Source organism: Coregonus lavaretus (assembly GCF_964263955.1).
Source record: "Coregonus lavaretus genome assembly, chromosome: 1".
In the NCBI taxonomy this organism is placed as follows: domain Eukaryota; kingdom Metazoa; phylum Chordata; class Actinopteri; order Salmoniformes; family Salmonidae; genus Coregonus; species Coregonus lavaretus.
This window is the reverse complement of record NC_139988.1, coordinates 89,034,447-89,052,940: the sequence shown is the minus strand read 5'-3', so window position 1 is coordinate 89,052,940 and position 18,494 is coordinate 89,034,447. Positions and strand designations below refer to the sequence as shown.

Below are 18,494 nucleotides of genomic sequence, written 5' to 3'. Positions count from 1 at the left end.
GTGGATCTTGACATATCAGGACCATTACAGAGACTATTATGCAACTCAAGTTATCCATATTCCCAAAAACCGCCAACCCTCTCCTGTCCTCAGTCTTTCTGCTTGGTACTACCCCATACTCACACCCTGAGAACACACTACAGTGATGATAGGTCGGGGTAGGAGATCTTCGTTAACAGAGGAGATCCCCAGACCCTATTGGGTCAGTTCTTCTCTCTAACTCTGCTCATGACGGTGGGCGAAACAGAGGGGAGCGCTGTGGAGAAGACTGGTGGAGGAGGTGAGAGCTGTGGAGAAGATGAGCGCTTCAGTCGGGAAGTATCAACACAAAAAGTAGCAGTAAAGGGTGATTTTTTTTTTTGTTGCTACAGTCAGATGATTTATCTTACTGGTTTCTTCTGCATGTGCACAGCAACAACCACGATGACCCTCTCTGTTACAGATGAGGTATCTTCTTCTGAGTCTGATAATCAGGAGGAGGACCTTGACCTTGCCCCCCTGTCCTCACCTTCATCGGACGAGGAATGGCTAACTGAGGTTGATCCCAGCCAGGATGCTGACCCATCTGCATCAGACCCAGATAAACAAGGCCCAGGTAGGGATGGAGAAGATGTCCAATGTGGGGATTCTGCAGACGCTGCCCACCAAGGACCCCTCACCTGTTCCCATTGTGGAAAATGTTTCAAGAAGAAAGGGTTTCTGACGAGACACATTCAGTCCCATACAAAACCCTACAGCTGGTCTCCGTGTGGGAAAGGTTTTGATCTGGCCAAACAGCTTGAGCAACATTCCGTTAAACAACGCATAGAGAACACCTTCAGTTGTACCGACTGCAGGGCGATGTTTCGCCGTAAATGTACTTTGCAGTCACACATGAAGGGTCACAGAGCGGAGGAAACGGTCACATGTAGAGTTTGTGAAAGAACGTTTCTAGGGGAAAAAAGACTGGAGTGGCACAAGTGCTCTTCCTGCCCAGAGATATTAAAGACCAGAGAAGGGTTGTCTTATCACGAGGAGACACATTCAGGGGAGAGGAAATATAGATGTGAAACATGCAGCAAAACGTTCTTAACCACTGTGTCCTTAAAAACCCATATGATATCTCATAAAGAGAAGGGTCATAGCTGTACTGTATGTAGCCAACATTTCAGCGATGCACCTGCTCTCAGAAAGCATATGTTGGTCACCCACCCTGGAGAAATGCCTGAAAAACATTGCGTCTGCGATGTGTGTGGCAGATGTTTCGCCAAAAGGACCCATCTGCATAAACACATCAGGACACACAAGGAAGAGAGAACATTTTCTTGCGACGTTTGTGGCATAAAGTTTTAATTCTTCCGGTAATCTCAGCAGACACAAGAGAACTCATACAGGCCAGAAATTGTATTGCTGTGACCTTTGTGGTAAAAGCGTCACCCAGTCCGGAACCCTGAAGACGCAAAAACTAAACACGCACACTGTCGGTGAAGAAAAGCCTTCTTTCAAGTGTGAGATTTGCGAGGAAGTTTGTTCAAGTCGTTATACCCTAAAGAATCATATGGTCACTCACACAGGAAAGAAACCATATCATTGTAGCGTTTGTGGGAAAGGTTTCTTTAAGCAATCATCTTCTTAAAGTTCACATTCACATTCACACAGGTTGAGAAACCATTTGAGTGTGATCAATGTGGGAAGAGGTTCAGCCAGAAAAGTCATCTAATATATCACGAGCGTGTGCACACCGGTGCCAAAGCGTTCGTGTGCGGCATCTGTGGGAAGGCCTATGCAAATAGACAGAATCTAAATCTCCACAAGTGCAACGCTTCTGCAAAATTGTAGTCATCTAGCGGCACAGCTAAATAATTGCCACCCTGTCAATGAACAATGTATTTTTGAATGGACCCATTCATTAATGTTCCTCCATGTGAAGGGGAAAATACAAAAGGATCACTAAGGAAAATGCTAGGTGTAGAAAATGATTTGTTGTTCCTGTTGTTATGACTGTACTCCATTCTGTGTCCTAGCACCAGACACACAGTGGCTTGCTCTTTATCACAATATCACTGTGCTAGTTTCACTGTGAATGTATTGATCCTGCTGATTTTAATAAGAGACGTTCATATCGTTGGAGTCTCTTATAGATTTTTTTTTGAGTACTCATTATTAATCAATATTTCAGCTCAATTTCCAATGCCGTCCGGTTGGCGTGTGTTTTTTTTGTTGTTGACTGAGGTCGTTACGGATTTAACTCCTTTCTTAGGCGAATGTCTGTTTGCTTTGATATCTAGATGAAATCAATGTTTTCCTGTTTCATTTTTCTTTTGACACTCAACAGATAAATCAAATGACAGAATTAGTGATTTTACCCCAGCATCATTGCTTTGGCTTTAGACGCAAGTATTCTGTATAAATAAAGCATAAACAAATGAGTCTGTATGTATTTATCCTCCAAGTCACACTGTATTGAGCTCTCTCTCTCAGTGTATTATATGAGTACAAGGGGATTCTATAAGATCTCTGGCAACATATTATTCTGAACAGAAATATAAACTAAACATGTAAAGTGTTGGTCCCATGTTTCATGAGCTGAAATAAAATATCCCTGAAATGTTCCATACGCACAAAAAGTTTCTCTCAAATTTTGTGTACAAATTTGTTTACATCCCTGTTATTGAGCATTTCTCCTTTGCCAAGATAATCCATCCACCTGACAGGTGTGGCATATCAAGAAGCTGATTAAACAACATGATCATTACACAGGTGCACCTTGTGCTGGGGGCAATAAAAGGCCACTCTAAAATGTGCAGTTTTTTCACACAACACAATGCCACAGATATCTCAAGTTTTTTGAGGGCGCGTGCAATTGACATGCTGACTGCAAGAATGTCCACCAGAGATGTTACCAGAGAATTGAATGTTCATTCCTCTACCTGAAGCCGCCTCCAAACGTTGTTTTAGAGAATTTGGCCAGCTGGCCTCACAACCGCAGACCCCGTGCAAACTCGCCAGCCCAAGACCTCCACATCCAGCTTCTTCACCTGCGGGATCGTCTGAGACCAGCCACCCGGAGAGCTGATGAATCTGTGGGTTTGCACTAACCGAAGAATCTCTGCACAAACTGTCAGAAACCGTCTCAGGGAAGCTCATCTGTGTGCTCTTCGTCCTCACCAGGGTCTTGACCTGACTTCAGTGGGAAAATGCTCACCTTCGATGGCTACTGACACGTGGTTTGCTGATGTCAATATTGTGAACAGAGTGCCACATGGTTGGGTTATGGTATGGGAAGGCATAAGCTACAGATAACAAACACAATTTAATTTTGTGTCGCAAGGATCTTTACACAATTCCTGGAAGCTGAAAATGTCCCAGTTCTTTCGTGGCCTGTATACTCACCAGATATCTCACCCATTGGGATGCTCTGGATCGACGTGTACGACAGCGTGTTCCAGTTCCCACCAATATCCAGAAAGTTTGCACAGCCATTGAAGAGAACATTCCACAGGCCACAATCAACAGCCTGATCAACTCTATGCGTAGGAGATGTGTCGCGCTGCATGAGGCAAATGGTGGTCACACCAGATACTGACTGGTTTTCTGATTTGGAAATGGAAACCATGTGTTTGATGTATTTGGTACCATTCCGCACTAGCCATTACCACAAGCCCGTCCTCCCCAATTAAAAAGCCACAAACCTCCTATGTTGTATTCCCAGTCATGTGAATAGGGACAGAGATTAGGGCCTAATTTATTTGACTGATTTCCTTATACACTGCTCAAAAAAATAAAGGGAACACTTAAACAACACAATGTAACTCCAAGTCAATCACACTTCTGTGAAATCAAACTGTCTACTTAGGAAGCAACACTGATTGACAATAAATTTCACATGATGTTGTGCAAATGGAATAGACAACAGGTGGAAATTATAGGCAATTAGCAAGACACCCCCAATAAAGGACTGGTTTTGCAGGTGGTGACCACAGACCACTTCTCAGTTCCTATGCTTCCTGGCTGATGTTTTGGTCACTTTTGAATGCTGGCAGTGCTTTCACTCTAGGGGTAGCATGAGACGGAGTCTACATCCCACACAAGTGGCTCAGGTAGTGCAGCTCATCCAGGATGGCACATCAATGTGAGCTGTGGCAAAAAGGTTTGCTGTGTCTGTCAGCGTAGTGTCCAGAGCATGGAGGCGCTACCAGGAGACAGGCCAGTACATCAGGAGACGTGGAGGAGGCCGTAGGAGGGCAACAACCCAGCAGCAGGACCGCTACCTCCGCCTTTGTGCAAGGAGGAGCAGGAGGAGCACTGCCAGAGCCCTGCAAAATGACCTCCAGCAGGCCACAAATGTGCATGTGTCTGCTCAAACGGTCAGAAACAGACTCCATGAGGGTGGTATGAGGGCCCGACGTCCACAGGTGGGGGTTGTGCTTACAGCCCAACACCGTGCAGGACGTTTGGCATTTGCCAGAGAACACCAAGATTGGCAAATTTGCCACTGGCGCCCTGTGCTCTTCACAGATGAAAGCAGGTTCCCACTGAGCACATGTGACAGACGTGACAGAGTCTGGAGACGCCGTGGAGAACATTCTGCTGCCTGCAACATCCTCCAGCATGACCGGTTTGGCGGTGGGTCAGTCATGGTGTGGGGTGGCATTTCTTTGGGGGGCCGCACAGCCCTCCATGTGCTCGCCAGAGGTAGCCTGACTGCCATTAGGTACCGAGATGAGATCCTCAGACCCCTTGTGAGACCATATGCTGATGCGGTTGGCCCTGGGTTCCTCCTAATGCAAGACAATGCTAGACCTCATGTGGCTGGAGTGTGTCAGCAGTTCCTGCAAGAGGAAGGCATTGATGCTATGGACTGGCCCGCCCGTTCCCCAGACCTGAATCCAATTGAGCACATCTGGGACATCATGTCTCGCTCCATCCACCAACGCCACATTGCACCACAGACTGTCCAGGAGTTGGCGGATGCTTTAGTCCAGGTCTGGGAGGAGATCCCTCAGGAGACCATCCGCCACCTCATCAGGAGCATGCCCAGGTGTTGTACGGAGGTCATACAGGCATGTGGAGGCCACACACACACTACTGAGCCTCATTTTGACTTGTTTTTAGGACATTACATCAAAGTTGGATCAGCCTGTAGTGTGGTTTTCCACTTTAATTTTGAGGGTGACTTCAAATCCAGACCTCCATGGGTTGATACATTTGATTTCCATTGATCATTTTTGTGTGATTTTGTTGTCAGCACATTCAACTATGTAAAGAAAAAAGTATTTAATAAGATTATTTCATTCATTCAGATCTAGGATGTGTTATTTTAGTGTTCCCTTAATTTTTTTGACCAGTGTATGAACTGTAACTCAGTAAAAACCTTTGAAATTGTGGCATGTTGCGTTTATATTATATTATTTAAAGTCCAAATGTTGCGTTTATATTATTTAAAGTCCAAATGAAAGGGGGATGGTAAAGGTGAGGAATTGAACAGAAGAGGCACTAGGCAGCCTGAGGAATAGGAAGCCTTCCAGCCCGTCTGGCTGCATAATGTGTGTACCTTCTGACTTGTTGAACCAGAGGATCATCCTTAGTAGGAACAAATATGATACAGACATCACCATGTCGAATCTGCAATAGCTACAACAAACTAAAGTCATTTTGTTGTCAGTAGCCTCCTACTGAGGTCTGCAGTAACCTACTGACCTACTGAGGTCTGCAGTAACCTACTGACCTACTGAGGTCTGCAGTAACCTACTGACCTACTGAGGTCTGCAGTAACCTACTGAGGTCTGCAGTAACATACTGACCTACTGAGGTCTGCAGTAACCTACTGACCTACTGAGGTCTGCAGTAACCTACTGAGGTCTGCAGTAACCTACTGAGGTCTGCAGTAACCTACTGAGGTCTGCAGTAACCTACTGAGTTTTGATGTAAATGTTTGAGGACAGGGTTTTGTTCTTTCTGGATTAGGAACAGGGCAACAACTCAATTCCAACTAGTGAATCCTGCAAGATACTGTTCTTAATTATACAACTACTTTTTTTTGCCAGCGCTACAGATGTCTATACTGGTCTGTTAATACTAGTAAAGGTCTATATTGGTCCGTTAATACTAGTAAAGGTCTATACTGGTCCGTTAATACTAGTAAAGGTCTATACTGGTCTGTTAATACAAGTAAAGGTCTATATTGGTCTGTTAATAATAGTAAAGGTCTATATAGGTCCGTTAATACTAGTAAAGGTCTATACTGGTCCGTTAATACTAGTAAAGGTCTATACTGGTCCGTTAATACTAGTAAAGGTCTATATTGGTCTGTTAATACTAGTAAAGGCCAAGTGCACTACTTTTGTGAAAATATATATTTTTCAACAACAACAAAATTCAGATAGAATAATAACAAAAAAAAATCACAAATATTTCAGGGGGTGCAGCACCCTTAGTCACCCCTACCCCTGCGGCGCTACACATCTTTTCTATACAGTCCATTCCAGAATTTGAGCCGCAAAACGATGCTCCGTTGCTGTGTTTGCGTGTGTGTAGCGGCCAATATTCTAATCCTTAGTGTGTGTGTGTGTGTGTGTGTGTGTGTGTGTGTGTGTGTGTGTGTGTGTGTGTGTGTGTCCAACCATTAGGGGAGAGTGACATATGCCACAGCTCAATCAACCAATCAATCAAATTTATGCAGATTGTACAAATACTTGAGTAAAAGTAAAGATACCTTAATATAAAACGACTCAGGTAAAAGTTGAAGTCACCCAGTAAAATACTACTTGAGTAAAAGTCTGAAAGTATTTGGTTTTAAATATACTTAAGTATCAAAATTAAAAGTAAAAGTATAAATCATTTCAAATTCCTTATATTAAGCCAACCAGACGGCACAATTTTCATGTTTTTTAAATTTACTGATAGCTAGGGGCACACTCCAACACTCAGACATAATTTACATACGAAGCATTTGTGTTTAGTGAGTCCGCCAGATCAGAGATGACCAGGGATGTTCTCTTGATAAGTGTGTGTGAATTGCATCAAAATGTAATCAATACTTTTGAGTGTCAGGGAAAATATATGGAGTAAAAAGTACAATACTTTCTTTAGGAATGTAGTGAAGTAAAAGTAGTCAAAAATATAAATAGTAAAGTACAGATACCCAAAAAACAACTTAAGTAGTACTTTCAAGTATTTTTACTTAAGTACTTTACACAACTGGAATGTACACATATATTTTCAATGTGTGATATGGGGGTTGGAGACGTTTATTTGGACATTATATAGAAAAACAATGGCAACACTGCCATGTTGCACTGAGCCTTGCTGTTGGAAAACCACATCAGTGTCTGACTTTCGGCTGTCGCAGATGCACCTCCCCCGACTTCACTCCTTTCATCTGCAGTCGGTTGCTTTCGCCTTATCACTCAAACGAGCCCATTGGCCGTGTTCGAGAGCATCAAATCCATGATGCATTGTGGGTTAAATGGGGACTGACTGATCAACAAATAATAATTAGTAGTTATTTATGATGCAAGGTGATTTGTAGATCAGTCAATCAACAGTCGCCTGCAATGTCGGCCGTATTACATTGAGCCCATTTCAGACATTACCGGGGTGTGTTTGACAGGTCATTACAAACATTTCCGTGGTCGTAACGTTAACGGGAAAAAACGTCAGGCACAAGCAAGAGTATGAAAAGAGTCACAGGAGTAAAATGAAAGCAATCAATCCAGAGAGATTTAAGTGACAAGTGCACCCCTCAAACACCGGAAATAGATGACTGAAAAATACAGATTGCTCAATTGGTATCAAGGGACCTAATGTGTGCCAGGAAAACATTCCCCACACCATTACACCACCGCCACCAGCCTTTACCGTTAACACCAGGCAGGATGGGTCCATGGACTCATGCTGCTTATGCCAAGTCCTGAATCTGCTATCAGCATGACGCAATTGGAACCGGGTGATCGTGTGCCCACTAAAGCCGCTTCTTCTTGTTTTTAGCTGATAGGAGTGGAACCCAGTGTGGTCATCTGCTGCAATAGCCCATCCGTGACAAGGACCGATTAGTTGTGTGTTACGAGATGCCGTTTTGCACACCACTGTTGTACTGCACCGTTATTTGCCTGTTTGTGGCCCGCCTGTTAGCTTGCACGATTCTTGACATTCTCCTTCGACCTCTCATCAGCAAGCTGTTTTCTCCCACAGGACTGCCGCTGACTGGATGTTTTTTTTAGTCGCACCATTCTCGGTAAACCCTAGACACTGTCGTGTGTGACAAGCCCAGGAGGCTGGCCATTTCTGAGATAATGGAACTGGCGCGCCTGGCACCGACGATCATACCACCCTCAAAGTCGCTTAGGTCACTCGTTTTGCCCATTCTAACATTCAATCGAACAGTAATCAAATCACATTTTATTGGTTGCATACACATATTTAGCAGATGTTATTGCGGATGTAGCGAAACGCTTGTGTTCCTAGGTCCAGCAGTGCAGTAGTATCTAACAATTCACAACAATACACACAAATCTAAAAGTAAAAGAATGGAATTAAGAACTGTTAGGAAGAGCAATGTCGGAGTTCGGAGTATAAATATATGTGATGGGATGTATAGACATTATAGACAGTGCAGTGGGAGAAAAGTATTTAGTCAGCCACCAATTGTGCAAGTTCTCCCACTTAAAAAGATGAGAGGCCTGTAATTTTCATCATTGGTACACGTCAACTATGACAGACAAAATTAGGAAAAAAATTCCAGAAAATCACATTGTAGGATTTTTTATGAATTTATTTTCAAATTATGGTGGAAAATAAGTATTTGGTCAATAACAAAAGTTTCTCAATACTTTGTTATATACCCTTTGTTGGCAATGACACAGATCAAACGTTTTCTGTAAGTCTTCACAAGGTTTTCACACACTGTTGCTGGTATTTTGGCCCATTCCTCCATGCAGATCTCCTCTAGAGCAGTGATGTTTTGGGGCTGTCGCTGGGACTTTCAACTCCCTCCAAAGATTTTCTATGGGGTTGAGATCTGGAGACTGGCTAGGCCACTCCAGGACCTTGAAATGCTTCTTACGAAGCCACTCCTTTGTTGCCCGGGCGGTGTGTTTGGGATCATTGTCATGCTGAAAGACCCAGCCACGTTTCATCTTCAATGCCCTTGCTGATGGAAGGAGGTTTTCACTCAAAATCTCACGATACATGGCCCCATTCATTTTTTCCTTTACACGGATCAGTCGTCCTGGTCCCTTTGCAGAAAAACAGCCCCAAAGCATGATGTTTCCACCCCCATGCTTCACAGTAGGTATGGTGTTCTTTGGATGCAACTCAGCATTCTTTGTCCTCCAAACACGACGAGTTGAGTTTTTACCAAAAAGTTCTATTTTGGTTTGGACCATATGACATTCTCCCAATCCTCTTCTGGATCATCCAAATGCACTCTAGCAAACTTCAGACGGGCCTGGACATGTACTGGCTTAAGCAGGGGGACACGTCTGGCACTGCAGGATTTGAGTCCCTGGCGGCGTAGTGTGTTACTGATGGTAGGCTTTGTTACTTTGGTCCCAGCTCTCTGCTGGTCATTCACTAGGTCCCCCCGTGTGGTTCTGGGATTTTTGCTCACCGTTCTTGTGATCATTTTGACCCCACTGGGTGAGATCTTGCGTGGAGCTCCAGATCGAGGGAGATTATCAGTGGTCTTGTATGTCTTCCATTTCCTAATAATTGCTCCCACAGTTGATTTCTTCAAACCAAGCTGCTTATCTATTGCAGATTCAGTCTTCCCAGCCTGGTGCAGGTCTACAATTTTGTTTCTGGTGTCCTTTGACAGCTCTTTGGTCTTGGCCATAGTGGAGTTTGGAGTGTGACTGTTTGAGGTTGTGGACAGGTGTCTTTTATACTGATAACAAGTTCAAACAGGTGCCATTAATACAGGTAACGAGTGGAGGACAGAGGAGCCTCTTAAAGAAGAAGTTACAGGTCTGTGAGAGCCAGAAATCTTGCTTGTTTGTAGGTGACCAAATACTTATTTTCCACCATAATTTGCAAATTCATTAAAAATAAATAAAAAATCCTACAATGTGATTTTCTGGATTTTTCTCTCAATTTGTCTGTCATAGTTGACGTGTACCTATGATGAAAATTACAGGCCTCTCTCATCTTTTTAAGTGGGAGAACTTGCACAATTGGTGGCTGACTAAATACTTAATTAAAGTGACCAGTGATTCCATGTACATAGGGCAGCAGCCTCTAAGGTGCAGGGTTGAGTAACCAGGTGGTAGCCGTCTAGTGACAGTGACTAAGTTCAGGGCAGGGTACTTGGTGGAGGCCGGCTAGTGATGGATATTTAGCAGTCTGATGGCCTTGAGATAGAAGCTGTTTTTCAGTTTCTCGGTCCCAGCTTTGATGCACCAGTACTGACCTCGCCTTCTGGATGATAGCGGGGTGAACAGGCCGTGGCTCGGGTGATTGATGTCCTTGATGATCTTTTTAGCCTTCCTGTGACATTGGGTGCTGTCCTGGAGAGCAGGCAGTGTGCCCCCGGTGATGCGTTGGGCAGACCACACCACCCTCTGGAGAGCCCTGCGGTTGCGGGCAGTGCAGTTGCCATACCAGGCGGTGATACAGCCTGACAGGATGCTCTCAATGGTGCATCTGTAAAAGTTTGTGAGGGTCTTAGGGGTCAAGCTGAATTTCTTCAGCCTCCTGAAGAAATATTCACTGCACTGTCTGTGTGGGTGGACTGTTTCAGATTGTTAGTGATGTGTATGTAACAGGTGTTAAAGTACTTTGTGAATTTCACCAGGTTCATATATTAATATAGCATGTTGATTTGTTATTATGCATGCCTGGGAATAGGGGAGTGTGTACTTACGTTTTGTGTAAGAGTTGGGGTGAGGTGTGACCCAGGTGCGGTGCAGGATATATGGTAGGCAGTAGGCAAGGATGGTGAAACAAAGGATCTTTACTGGTGGTCCCGAAGGCAAAATACAAAACAACGGACTTAACACGATAAAAGAAAAGCGGAGCAAATAAGTCTCCAAAAACCAGCTAACAGCCAAAATATGAAATACTACCTACGACTGAAACAAATAACGAAACAGGGAGAACACTTCTCAAGTACCTGTACATAGATCTCCGATCAGACACTGAGTAGTACTGCTGAGCATAGAGAAACTAGCAGAGAAAACTGAGCAAGGGAACACAGGGAAGTGAGGGCATAAATACACAGGTGAACAGGTAGACACAGGTGACACCAATAGGATGATGATTAGTCCAGACTGTGAGTGAGGAGGTGCCTAAGGTTGTCGGAGGATGACACCTAGTGGGTCGCTCCGGAACTGCGACCCCCTCCTGTAACAGTTTTGCCCTGCGTGCTCGTGCTCAAATCATTTAGATGCACTATGAGAGGTAGGCACGCTTTTTCTGTCGTCTTCAGAAAAGTTAGATTCCTTTAAGCACAAAGTCATACACACAGTGTTTTGTTCATGAATAATGTTGCATATTTAGAGTTTACTCATAAGTGGATGGTATTGTTAAGATGTAATTGTACTTTTTAGGATGATATTAACATTCTGAATTTAACATGTGGTTACTAGCTAGCTAAGGTATTGTATGTGTGAACGATGGCTAGCTCCTCCACTGATCCCAGTCCTTTGTATTGTGCGTCCATGTTGTAGAAAGAGGCGACAATGGGCAGAACATATTTCTGCTCTACGAATGTTTTGTCTTTTTTTTTGGATGCAGAGAGAATTCGGATGAATTAAAACAGCCTGATCTCCGAAGTCCACGTCTATAGTCCCAATCAATCACACACAACGCAGAGCTACAGCCGTGCAGTACAGCACCGGTTACATGTACGCCGAGGAACTTGAAGCTTTTCACCTTCTCCACTGCGGCCCCGTCGATGTGGATGGGGGAGTGCTCCCTCTGCTGTCTCCTGAAGTCCACGATCAGCTCCTTTGTTTTGTTGATGTTGAGTGAGAGGTTATTTTCCTGGCACCACACCACCAGGGCCCTCACCTCCTCACTGTAGGCTGTCTCATCATTGTTGGTAATCAGGCCTACTACTGTTGTGTCGTCTGCAAACTGAGTTGGAGGCGTGCATGGCCACGCAGTCATGGGTGAACAGGGAGTGCAGGAGGGGGCTGAGCACGCACCCTTGTGGGGCCCCTGTGTTGAGAATCAGTATAGTGGAGGTGTTGTTTCCTACCTTCACCACCTGGGGGCGGCCCGTCAGGAAGTCCAGGACCCAGTTGCACAGGGCTGGGTTCAGACCCAGGGCCTCAAGCTTAATGATGAGCTTGGAGGGAACTATGGTGTTGAAGGATGAGCTGTAGTCATTCTTACATAGGTATTCCTCTTGTCCAGACGGGATAGGGTAACTGAATGCCTGGATGCCTGTCTGCCTGCTTTATATAGCAAGCCACGGCCACGTGACTCACTGTCTGTAGGAGCGAACCATTTTCTTGAACGGGGTGGTGTACCTAAGAAACTGGCCACTAAGTGTATGTTTTAATATTGTGAATCCCTGGCTGCACAATGAGTATGTATTACCTCATCAATACTAGAACTGACAATACAATGAAACAAGACACCCAAAACCTGTTTACTCTACAGTCTACAAATGACATATCATACTCTAGACAATGGGCGTTTTCACAGGGGAGGAACAGGAGGGTGTCTGCCTTTGTTTAGCAGGGGGAACATGAGGGGAATGAACTGGGGGTCACCCCTGTAGTGTGGTCTGATGTTGATCACATCCTATTAGGAATGCTGTGCGTGTGTGTGTGTATCCTATTAGGGACAATGAGGGGAGGTCCCGAGGGCCTAGCTAAATGAACAGGGTCATCAGTCTCTGATACTTCCTGGTGTCAGGGCGGTCCTGAGGATGAGAGGGGAGGAGAGGGGAAGGAGGTGGGAGGAGAGGAGGTGGGAGGGGAGAGGAGGAGAGGAGGTGGGAGGGGAGAGGAGAGGAGGTGGAAGGGGAGAGGAGGAGAGGAGGTGGGAGGGGAGAGGAGGTGGGAGGGGAGGGGGCAACAATTAAACAGCCCTCCTCCAGGGATGACCTAGTTGGGCCTAATTTAGCAGACGCTCTTATCCAGAGAGACTTACAAATTGGTGCATTCAACTTATGATAGCCAGTGGGACAACCACCTTTTTTATTTAATTATTTTTTATGGGGGGTGGGGGAAGAAGGATTACTTTATACTATTCCAGGTATTCCTTGAATAGGTAGGGTAGATGTGGACTGATTGAGGCTGGGTTAGTGGGTACAGGGTATTGAGTTGGGCTGGGGGTGTTGGGGGTAGATGTGGACTGATTGAGGCTGAGTTAGTGGGTACAGGGTATTGAGTTGGGCTGGGGGTGTTGGGAATGGAATGGAATGAACCAAAAATCCATGTTGGAATAATCTACCAAAAAATACATATCTACAATCCAGAATATTTACAGAGTTTGCCGGAAAGAATTATATAAAATGTGTGTAAAACTATAACAATTGTCTAAAATGTTTATAAATAATAGTCTGTATTTAAATAATAAACTGGGTGGTTCGTGCCCTGAATGCTGATTGGCTGACAGCCGTGGTATATCAGACCGTATGCCACGAGTATGACAAAACATTTATTTTTACTGCTCTAATTACATTGGTAACCAGTTTATAATAGCAATAAGGCACCTCAGGCGTTTTTGGTATATGGCCAATATACCACGGCTAAGGGCTGTATCTAGGCACTCCGCGATGCGTCGTGTTTAAGAACAGCCATTAGCCATGGTATATTGGCAATATACCACACCCCGTCGTGCCTTATTGCTTAATATTTTTTTTGTCATATAATGCTATGAGTGACAGAGTCTAATCCCAATCTGAGATTACAGGGCAGAGGGGGTGTTAATCTGGAGGTAGAAGGAGAAAGTGATTTTTAATCCCTGTTTTAGATCATAAATAATGTTTTTTAGATTAATCTGGGGTTAGAGGTGGGTGTGTGACTACATGTGTGTGTGTGTATGGAAGAGATAGTGACAGAGAGTGTGTGTATTTATCCCGGACCGGGGACACATTATAGCGTGACACCAGGTCATATTAAAGGTGAATCCAGAGGAGGACACCCAGGGATTACCACCCATATCGCCACACTCCCTAATCTAAACTAATCCACCTCAGTGGAGTTTCCTGAACAAACACAGGCAAAAGAACAGATTTATCTGGGATAACAGACGTGTCGTTACACCGTCTCCCCCTCCCTGAGCTCCTTGTAATCTCCTCTCTGACCAGGAGAGTAACATTAAACAAAGCTAGCAGAGTCCCAGGAAAATGAGGGCAGACATTTTAGCAGGTAGTAATCCTCCTTTAACTCTTAACGGAGAGCAGTGAGCTCTGAGCCTGAAACAGACATTAACATGCGTTCAACTGGGGCTGCATGGGGTCCTACTGTGTGTAAGTGCGTACGTGCGGTGAGGTAGGGAGTGTGTATGTTGAATTTTGAAAACGGTTCTACATTTTACATTTTACATTTTAGTCATTTAGCAGACGCTCTTATCCAGAGCGACTTACAGGAGCAATTAGGGTTAAGTGCCTTGCTCAAGGGCACATTTACGTCATTTAGCAGACGCTCTTATCCAGAGCGACTACAAATTGGTGCATTCACCCTATAGCCAGTGGGATAACCACTTTACAATTATACTTTACTTATACAGAGTTTAGTTTTCTTCCATTTCCGCTCAGCTGCCCGGAGCTCTGTTCTGTGAGCTCGCAATGAGTCATCAAGCCACAGAGCTGGAGGGGAGGACCGAGCCGGCCGGGAGGATAGGGGACACAGGGAGTCAAAGGATGCAGAAAGGGAGGAGAGGAGGGTTGAGGAGGCAGAATCAGGAGATTGGAGGGAGAAGGATTGAGCAGAGGGAAGAGATGATAGGATGGAAGAGGAGAGAGTAGTGGGAGAGAGAGAGCGAAGGTTGCGGCGGCGCGTTACCATCTGTGTAGGGGCAGAGTGAGTAGTGTTGGAGGAGAGCGAGAGAGAAAAGGATACAAAGTAGTGGTCGGAGACATGGAGGGGAGTTGCAGTGAGATTAGTAGAAGAGCAACATCTAGTAAAGATGAAGTCAAGCGTATTGCCTGCCTTGTGAGTGGGGGGGGGATGGTGAGAGGGTGAGGTCAAAAGAGGAGAGGAGTGGAAAGAAGGAGGCAGAGAGAAATGAGTCAAATGTAGACGTGGGGAGGTTGAAATCCCCCAGAACTGTGAAGGGTGAGCCATCCTCACGAAAGGAACTTATCAAGGCGTCAAGCTCATTGATGAACTCTCCAAGGGAACCTGGAGGGCGATAGATGACAAGGATATTAAGCTTAAATGGGCTAGTGACTGTGACAGCGTGGAATTCAAATGAGGAGATAGACAGATGGGTTCGAATTTAGCCACGCGAATTCTATTCTATTCGCGTGGCTAAAGAAGAGTGCTAGTCCTAACTGCGCTCACGTGTTGTTTCAACTCCAGTCTAAATCCATCCACTATCTCAAACCTAAAGAGGTTGGGCCTCTAGATTCTCTGGGTCTCTGGATCTCTTCACAGAAGTGCAGATCAGATCAGGTGATTAATGGAGCTCTGCCTTACTGCAGCCTGGAGATGCAGCCATGATAGCCTGGCACCTGGCAGCGGGCCTTAGGGCCGATTAGGGTCAGCCTAGCCAATTAGCCTCCAGTCTGTCTCTGAGAGCTGAAGGAGATGGGCTGAGAGACATGGATCAACTGGGCTGAAGGGAAGGATGGCTATCTACTGGTAGAGCTGAAGGTTTTTTTTTGAAGGGAGGAAGGTATGTAGGAAAGGAGGGATGTAAGGAAAGGATGTAAGGAACTAGGGTTATGCAGTTCTGCATTTACATTTACATCATTTAGCAGACGCTCTTATACAGTGCCAAAAGTATGTGGACACCTGCTAGTCGAAACATCTCATTCCCAAAAAATGAGCATTAATATGGAGTTGGTCTCCCCTTTGCTGCTATAACAGCCTCCACTCTTCTGGGAAGGCTTTCCACTAGATGTTGGAACATTGCTGTGGGGACTTGCTTCCATTCAGCCACAAGAGCATTAGTGAGGTCAGGCACTGATGTTGGGCGATTAGGCCTGATTCGCAGTCTGCGTTCCAATTCATCCCAAAGGTGTTCGATGGGGTTGAGGTCAGGGCTCTGTGCAGGCCGGTCAAGTTCTTCCACACCGATCTCGACAAACCATTTCTGTATGGACCTCGCTTTGTGCACGGGGGCATTGTCATGCTGTAACAGGAAAGGGCCTTCCCCAAACTGTTGCCGCAAAGTTGGAAGCACAGAATCGTCTAGAATGTCATTGTATGCTGTAGCGTTAAGATTTCCCTTCACTGGAACTAAGGGGCCTAGCCCGAACAATGAAAAACAGCCCCAGACCATAATTCCTCCTCCACCACTCCAACCGACGCTTGGCATTGCGCATGGTGATCTTAGGCTTGTGTGCGGCTGCTCAGCCATGGAAACCCATTTCATGAAGCTCCCGACGAACAGTTCTTGTGCACGGTTGTGGAACTCGGTAGTGAGTGTTGCAATCGAGGACAGATCATTTTTGCGCGTTACGCCCTTCAGCACTCGGCGGCCCCGTTCTGTGAACTTGTGTGGCCTACCACTTCACGGCTGAGCCGTTGTCGCTCCTAGACATTCGACGATGTTATACACCTGTCAGCAACGGGCGAGGCTGAAATAGCCACATCCACTAACTTGAAGGGGTGTCCACATACCATAAGGGCTGAATGCTAACTCAATTTAGGGTTCAGCCCATAGTAATGAACAATTTATGATTGTTGGACCGTGACCTGTGTTTCCCTACAACACAATGAGATCATTACAGCGGATATGATTGGGTAGGAGAGGAGCCCTCATTATAAACCCCAACCATAAACACACAAGATGTGGATGTCAGATGACAGCATCTACAGGGTAACCAAGGACATGTTTATGGCTAAAAACACACACACACCCACACACCCACACACACACACACACACACACACCCACCCTACCCCCATGGTGGCATAAGAAGAGCTTATCCTTTCCTTAAGCGTATGGCCTTATCTGGTTTGCTTCTCTTACCTCTTCACTTCACACCAGGGTCATCTGGTGCACACACACACACACACACACACACACACACACACACACACACACACACACACACACACACACACACACACACACACACACACACACACACACACACACACACAACACACACACACACTGTGTTTGGCACATTCTCCTCTGACCCTCTGTGAATCCCTGAGACTAATTCAGGTTAGGTGCAGCCTCCCCAATGAATGCTCCGGGGTGTGTCTCTCTGGCAGCAATAACTGGTTGGAACAGTCTCCAAATATTATTATGGAGGCTGTAATTAGTTCTCCAGTCTGATGAACTCCAGGTCCATATTATTATAGAGGCTGTGATTAGTTCTCCAGTCTGATGAACTCCAGGTCCATATTATTATAGAGGCTGTGATTAGTTCTCCAGTCTGATGAACTCCAGGTCCATATTATTATAGAGGCTATAATTAGTTCTCCAGTCTGATGAACTCCAGGTCCATATTATTATAGAGGCTGTGATTAGTTCTCCAGTCTGATGAACTCCAGGTCCATATTATTATAGAGGCTGTGATTAGTTCTCCAGTCTGATGAACTCCAGGTCCATATTATTATAGAGGCTGTGATTAGTTCTCCAGTCTGATGAACTCCAGGTCCATATTATTATAGAGGCTGTGATTAGTTCTCCAGTCTGATGAACTCCAGGTCCATATTATTCTAGAGGCTGTGATTAGTTCTCCAGTCTGATGAACTCCAGGTCCATATTATTCTAGAGGCTATAATTAGTTCTCCAGTCTGATGAACTCCAGGTCCATATTATTATAGAGGCTATAATTAGTTCTCCAGTCTGATGAACTCCAGGTCCATATTATTCTAGAGGCTGTGATTAGTTCTCCAGTCTGATGAACTCCAGGTCCATATTATTATAGAGGCTATAATTAGTTATCCAGTCTGATGAACTCCAGGTCCATATTATTCTAGAGGCTGTGATTAGTTCTCCAGTCTGATGAACTCCAGGTCCATATTATTATAGAGGCTGTGATTAGTTCTCCAGTCTGATGAACTCCAGGTCCATATTATTATAGAGGCTATAATTAGTTCTCCAGTCTGATGAACTCCAGGTCCATATTATTATAGAGGCTGTGATTAGTTCTCCAGTCTGATGAACTCCAGGTCCATATTATTATAGAGGCTGTGATTAGTTCTCCAGTCTGATGAACTCCAGGTCCATATTATTATAGAGGCTGTGATTAGTTCTCCAGTCTGATGAACTCCAGGTCCATATTATTATAGAGGCTGTGATTAGTTCTCCAGTCTGATGAACTCCAGGTCCATATTATTATAGAGGCTGTGATTAGTTCTCCAGTCTGATGAACTCCAGGTCCATATTATTATAGAGGCTGTGATTAGTTCTCCAGTCTGATGAACTCCAGG

At 45.0% G+C, this 18,494-nt stretch overlaps 1 pseudogene across 1 annotated transcript; it reads left to right on the top strand.

The window, feature by feature from the left end:
• The first annotated feature begins 228 nt into the window (after window positions 1-228).
• On the top strand, window positions 229-1,818 carry LOC311118247 (zinc finger protein 711-like; annotated as a pseudogene). Its single transcript has 2 exons — window positions 229-280; window positions 413-1,818. The product of its transcript is annotated as a zinc finger protein 711-like (transcript).
• Window positions 1,819-18,494: the final 16,676 nt, after the last annotated feature.